Source organism: Centruroides vittatus, unplaced genomic scaffold, assembly GCF_030686945.1.
Source record: "Centruroides vittatus isolate TY-2023 unplaced genomic scaffold, ASM3068694v2 contig_4, whole genome shotgun sequence".
Taxonomy (NCBI): Eukaryota; Metazoa; Arthropoda; class Arachnida; order Scorpiones; family Buthidae; genus Centruroides; species Centruroides vittatus.
Window position 1 is genome coordinate 3,035,835 of NW_027122214.1, and position 7,705 is coordinate 3,043,539.

Consider the following 7,705-nt stretch of genomic DNA (forward strand, 5'->3'; position numbering starts at 1 on the left):
AGGGGAGGACGCAATTGGAAAGGTCATTGGCCTTCACCACGATAGCCAGCTGGCAGGACATGGTGGAGTGTATAAAACTCACCAGCACGTGCAAAGGAGATACTATTTCAGAAAAATGTGGGATAGAGTTAAGGAGTATGTCCAGTCCTGTACTGTCTGCCAAAAATATAACAGACACAAAGGGAAAGCACCAGTGCAGGAATTTAATAAAGTCAGTCACCCAATGCAAGTGCTAGGAATGGATCTGATTGGGCCCCTGCCTAAATCAGACCTTGGGAATAGGTACATCCTGGTGGTGATCGATCTCTTCTCGAGGTACGCTGAAGCCATCCCCATCCCACAACAAACATCCGAAATAATTGCAGAAGCCTTGTTTGACCATGTCATTTGCCGTTTTGGTTGCCCGCAGACTCTGATATCGGACAGGGGAGCAAATTTAACAAGCCGGACTATGGAGGAACTGTGTGCCAACCTGAAAATAAAAAGGAAGGTCACCACATCGTATAGGCCCACGTCAAATGGTGCGGTGGAGAGGGCCAACAAAACAATAGTAAACATCGTATCGAAAATCTCAGATGGCAACAACCGTAACTGGGACAGATACATACCTGCCGCAATGTTTGCCTATAGAAATAGCGTAAATTCCACGACACGTGACACGCCAAATTTCATTATGTATGGATTCGACCCAACCTTCCCGCACGAAGTTAATATCGAGACACCGTCTAGAGAAGCTGAGAGTGTAGAGTCATACCGTGAACAACTCGTAGATAAGATACGTATAGTATATGAATCTACCAGGAGGATTAGCGAGGAAAGAAAACGAAAAGCACGCGAATATTGGAACGAAAAGAGGAAATTGAGAAAGTTCGCTGTTGGTCAGAGAGTCTGGTTATTGAGGCCCCATGGCGACCCGAAGAAAGGGAAATTTTCCCCTAAGTACCTGGGCCCTCACCGCATAACTGGTATAGTTAATGACGTTAACATTAGAATCAGTGCTGGGAACAATAACAAAGAACAAACCGTTCACATAGACAGGATTAAACCTTATTACAAGCCACACCCCGATAGGAACTATAAAAGCCGGGGGAAGGCAAAAGTGACGCAAATAGACCACGGATCAACTAATATGGATGAGGAGGAGGGCGACGAACTCGATCCCCGCATCATCTCAACTACCAGAGACAGTCAGAGAGGGTGTCAGAAATCAACAGGGTCGCAACAAGAAGTGGCCAGAAGGCAGCCGGAGGAAAATCAGCTGGGGGTGGTCCCCAAACCGTACAACCTGAGAGGTCGGCGCATCAACTACCACCTGCTACATCATGGACTCTAGTGATTTGTCAATCTATGCAATGTAACCAAGATACCTGTTGGTGGGGGATGATGTGGTGGGTGAAGCCCCCCCATGTAATTATGTATATTTTTATCATCACCATTATTATTATTTTTATTATTGTCATATTTTTAGAATTAATGTTAAGTCTACTAACCCTAAATATCTAATTCTTTCAACCGTAAAACACTGACTTGATGGCGTGTTTTGGGCGAGTGTGGGGTCACCTACCCAGGTGAAGGGGTCAACTTTCGTCATTCGGAGTCACGACGGCGAAGGAGGAAGCACGTGGAAGTGGGTAAGAAGAAGCGTGAGAAAGGTGCTACGGAGTGCAGACGTTGGAGAATAGTGTCGTCTTTGGTGATTGTGAGAAGCAGAGGGAAGGTTACGAATTAGGATCGCACTTATCTCTCTACAAAGAACCCTTATATTGGTGAGGTGAATATTTTTCCCGCTATACGGACTTACTCCCTTCCCCTTGTGTCGCTACCACAAGATACGAGAACAAAGGATCCTGAACTAACAAACGACGGGAGAAGTAAAAGGGGAGTATTTTTATAATATTACTAACCTTAATATTAATCTAGCCTAGTATAATTTAAATCTATCAGTTATATATGCCGATGCAATCGGATTGTGTATCCGAAACTTATAATTGTCGGAAAATTACGGTCCATTGTTGTGTTAAAAGTAACGCGATATGTGTACGTTGTATTAATTTTGTAAACTGTAAATCGGCATCTGTTATAATAAATCAATATTATTATTACTTTCTTAATATTTGTGATAGTCCGATATATTTTATTTGTAACACGTGGGTCTCGTTAACCCGTCACACCACAAGATCCTTCGCTCTTCTCATAACACTGTTCGGGAAGAAAGACTGTTTGATAAAGGTGATAATGTTGGCCTTAGGTAATAAATGAACTTCTCGTTTTCTCACTGTCTTTGTGTTTTCTAGGAACATTTGGGAGAGGGATAAAAATCAACCTCTCAAACTTTACCACGAAGAGGACGAAGCGGCTGTTTATCGTACGAGCGAATATTTGCCGAAATCTCCGATGGTAAGAACTCTTTCATTTTATTTCTCTACATTTCTTATTCTCGTATCGTAAGTTACTGTTTTTCTGTTTTCAGACACGCCGAAAGATGTTCTTCGATCACACACGTACACAAACGGACACGACATCACTGTACACGAAGATATACACCGTTTAATCTTTACTCGAATTCTTGCACTCATGCACTTACACGTCAAGCGCCTCGTTCTGTAATTCGACACAATGAAACAACCCGAACACTCGCTTCCCACAAATCCAACCCCTGGGTCCTCGTCCCGGGAAGTGGAAACGCAAATTTTAGATTAATACACTTTAAATTGGCGGCCGAAGGGGCTCTGGTAATCACACATCTTGCATGGATTTGTGGCCGCCAGCGCCAGAGATCCCGAACACTGCCTGGCAACACTTGCCAACGAGAGTTGGCTGGCAACGTAAAAAGAGAGGCGCGAAAGTTCGCGGGTTTTTGCCTGGGTGTTGGCCGAGAATGTCGATGATAGTTCTCACGTTTTTAATAAAGTTTTTTGTTACTGTTCGTGTTTGTCTGCTTAGTTCTAAAGATCAGTAGGATCGAATGACAAAGTGGTGACCCGAACGTGATGCCATTAACGAACTACCTGGACTTTCGACTGAATTGGATAGTGAACAACTCTGTGTCTATGAAGGAACATTTTTAACAGGACATGCAGGTATGATCAGTTTCTGAATCGTAAATTCAATAAGACGACTAAGAGTGCGTGACTCGGGCTAAGCCTAATCAAAGACTATCCCGCTTTCCTTGTACCCGCATAGTTAGGCGCCCGAAATGGCGGAACAGAACGAGTTGGAAATCGGACGTGTACAGGCAAAAATGCCTATCTTCACTAAAACCAACATCAAATTATTTTTTGTGCAGCTAGACGCAGCTTTTGCCATTAATCGGATTACAAGTGAGAACACTAAGTACAACTATTTAGTCAATTCCCTGGACGCGGAGATTCTATCTAACGTCAGTGACTTAGTATTTGACCGTCCAGCCGAGGCTCCGTTTACTAAACTCAAAGATCGACTCCTCGAAATTTTTCAGAACTCCGCTGCAAAAGAGGCTAAAATTCTGCTTGAAGATCTGGCGTTAGGGGATCAGAAACCCAGCGTTTTACTCCGTAAAATGAGGGAGCTTTCAGCGGGCAAGATTACCGAAGAATTTCTTAGAAACTTGTGGCTCCAACGTCTCCCCAAAAATATTCAGACAGTTCTGGCTGTTAGCGGTGATGAACTAGACAAGCTAGCCATCCTTGCTGACAAGGTTGCTGAACTTACAGAACCAACCCAACTGGCCAGCATCAACTTAGAAGCCGACAATCCCGTAATCAAAAATCTCGAAATGCAGATTTTAGAACTCACAACGAAGGTTGCAGAACTTAATGTATCGCATACTTCTCGTCCCCGTTATCGTAATAGAGAGAGAAACCGACATGATCCGAATTCGAGGTATCGCATTAGTTCACGCCCTCGAGGAAGAAGCCTCAATCGTCAGGGATATTGTTACTACCATGATAAGTTTGGATCAGCCGCTAGGAAATGTCGTTCGCCGTGTTCCTTCGACCGAACTGCTGATCAGGGAAACGAGCGCAGCCAGCCGCAGTAACGGCCTGTGGGTCCAGCCTGGCTCCTAAATATAGCCGTCTGTTTGTGTATGACAACAAAACTGGCCTAAATTTCTTAATTGATTCTGGAGCAAATTTATCGATCATTCCCAATCGCACTAAGAATCAGCTTACAAAGGTTGAATTGTATGCTGCCAACGACTCTAAAATCTCGACGTATGGAACAAAGGTGCTAGAACTTGACCTCAACTTAAGACGTTCTTTCAGATGGGAATTTACCATAGCTGATGTGCAGAAGCCTATAATCGGTGCAGACTTTTTGGCTAACTTTGGACTCATTCTCGACATACGAAACAGATTACTGGTCGACCCCCTGACTTCCCTTACTACATGAGGAAGATATTATACAGGACCACCTACTTCTATCAAAACTATAATCAGCAATCCCCCATTAACGTTTGCCTTCCAGCAACGACACGATAAGTGTACACCCCGTCAGTTGAGACATCTTGACTTTATAGGACAATTCTCAACAGACATCAGACACATAAAGGGGATCGATAACGTTCCAGCTGATGCTTTTTCCCGTATTGAATCAATTAGTAGCCCATCTATAGATTATAGCAAAATTGCAAAAGACCAACAGCAAGATCCTGAGCTCCAGTCTCTCCTGACTTCAAGTGACTCATCACTTGTACTTAAGAAGTTTAAACTTCCTGATAGTGATGTCGAAATTTACTGTGATGTATCGACAGGTCGCATTCGTCCATACATTCCGCCTAGTTATCGTCGCACTGCTTTCAACACTGTTCATAACCTGTCCCATCCAGGTGTAAGGAGCTCAACCAGATTGGTAAAAGCAAAATTTGTTTGGCCATCCATCAGTAAAGACTGCCAGACATGGTCTCGCACCTGCATTTCTTGTCAACGGTCGAAGATCCAGAGACATGTCGTTAGCCCTTTGGGAACCTTTCCTATTCCAGACGCTAGATTTTTAAATATTCATATTGACATTGTTGGTCCATTGCCACCTTCCAACGGCTCAACATATTGCCTCACAATCATCGATAGATTTTCTCGTTGGCCTGAAGCAATCCCGTTGCCAGATATAGCAGCTGAAACAGTAGCTTCAGCCCTGTACTCAGGCTGGATATCTCGCTTTGGAGTGCCTGCTCAAGTAACATCTGACCAAGGACGGCAATTCGAATCTGGCTTATTTAAATCCCTCACTCAACTTCTTGGTACCCAAAGAGTTAGGACAACAGCATACCATCCAATTGCAAATGGCATTGTTGAACGCTTTCATCGTTCACTTAAAACTGCCATCAAGTGTCACTCTACTGAAAGATGGATGGAAGTGCTACCTACAGTCTTGTTAGGATTGCGAACTGCGCTCCGTGAAGACACCAATACTACCGCGGCTGAGATGCTCTATGGCACCAGCCTCCGACTGCCTGGAGAGTTTTTCGTCCCAGGTTCTCAGGACGTCAATCCATGTTCTTTCGTCGAAAAACTCAGGACGACGATGGCAAACTTAAAACCAGTGCCTGTGGTGCACCACTCCTACCGCAACCCATTTATCCACAAAGAACTGCAGTCATGTTCCCACGTATTTCTTCGCAATGATGCTGTACGGAAGCCCTTGCAGCCTCCATACGATGGACCCTACGAAGTCGTGTCACGTGGTAGCAAGACATTCACTCTATGCATAAAGAGAAAAGAAACTGTAGTTTCTATTGATCGACTGAAACCGGCTTTTATTCTCGCAGCGAGTGAGTCGGACCAGTTACCCCCAACGTCTCTAATGCCAAGACCAGCGCCAACTAAACGTACCACAGACAATCCAGCCCCAACGCGACAAACTACCACACGCTCTGGCTGACATGTAACCTTTCCCGCTCGTTTCGTGCCGCAGACACTGGTGGGGGAGTAGCTGTGGCCGCCAGTGCCAGAGATCCCGAACACTGCCTGGCAACACTTGCCAACGAGAGTTGGCTGGCAACATAAAAAAAGAGGCGCGAAAGTTCGCGGGTTTTTGCCTGGTGTTGGCCGAGGATGTCGATGACAGTTCTCACCTTTTTAATAAAGTTTTTTCTTACTGTTCGTGTTTGTCTGCTTAGTTCTAAAGATCAGTAGGATCGAATGACAAAGATTAAATGGAATGTCACACATTCGCATGAATAATCGCTTTGCGATAAATTTTTCTGTTAAATCTGTAAATTTATTACGGTAAGAAATTATCTGCGCACAAATCTCGCTCGTATTTCAGTATTGCTAACTCTTACCTAAGATCATCAATTAAAGATCTTCGTGCTCATCGTATATTTCATCACACTTGCAATATGGCAGCTGGTGATTTTTTGTTTTGTTTTGTTTATGGAGGGCCGTTTTAATCTTACCCATCGTCGGTTTCCGAAGATCCACAATTTGGGCTGCCGGACTGTCTTGACACACCAGGTACAGATCGGCCCGTCCCGGGTTCTTCAACAGCCCGAATTTGATGTGAGAGCGGTATACTGAAGTCTTAGCAGCTCAAACATCCGGCCGTCACCTTGTTATACCAGTTATACCAGGTGTTGAAAGTATAACAAGTATCGACACTTCCATATAAACAGTTTCTTATTGTACGCAGGACACTTGCATATAAATTGTTTTTAGTTGGTCTGCAATGTACCATATCTCTTATACAATATATTATTTCGGTGAGAAATTGACATCATTTTGTTTACGACGCGTTTTAGGATCTTAATAGCCAATTATTTCTAACACGACCGGATTTCAACAAATCTAACCCAACTTGGCCAAACACATAACACATAGGAAAGATGGATGGGAGGCCGACAAAGTTTCGCTTGGAACGACTCAGGGCCGGTTTTGGTAGGTACGCAGTGCGTGCATGCACGCTGGCAGCCTATAGTGCACTAAAAAATAATTTTTCATACTGTAAATATAATAATCAACTGGCTCCTGCCAGTCGTTATCTAACTCTTTTCGGAGGAGATCTTTTAGAATGGTGTGCAGTTAATCGGGACATGGCCATCCTAAGCTTTCTATATTTGGTCTTGAGTTTCGTGTATCGAACTCCATTCTCGAGATTAAGGAAGGTCAGACATGCGAACGGACGACCGTGGAAATTTATAGGTCATAAATTTTTTCAAATTGTAGCTTAATTTAAATAAACAAAGAGGTGCGCACCAACGTTGTTAATTTAAATAAATTTTTATATACACATATTCATATACTAAATGAGAAATATTTCATTTTAGTTTGCAGCTTCTATTTCATGGCGGTGCAAAAAGGCGCCTATTATCAACGGGGAGGTTTGATTTGAATAAAATTAAAATTAATATATATCAAATATTTTAATGGATTTTTTTATCCCCTGTCAACTACATAAAACTATCGATAGTACGCTCTCGTGGGTTTTGAATTTACTCGCGATCAGCATTGATAGGGACGGTCAAATATGTGTAGCATGCAGGCGGCTAACAGACCAAAACATGTCCTGGTGGCGTCGACAAGAAAAAAAATTCTACTTGCGGGTCAACATCCGCCTCACAGAGGCCGGATGGCCGAGCGGTCAAGGTAGCAGCCTACTGCTCTGGGGGACCCGGGATCGAATTCGAACGGGTCGAATAATCCCCAGGAATTTTTCGGGGGTGGTCCGTTCGGATATGTCGGGCCCCGTCCCTCACCACCCAGTCGCCCCATTGTGGGCCTGGCCGAAT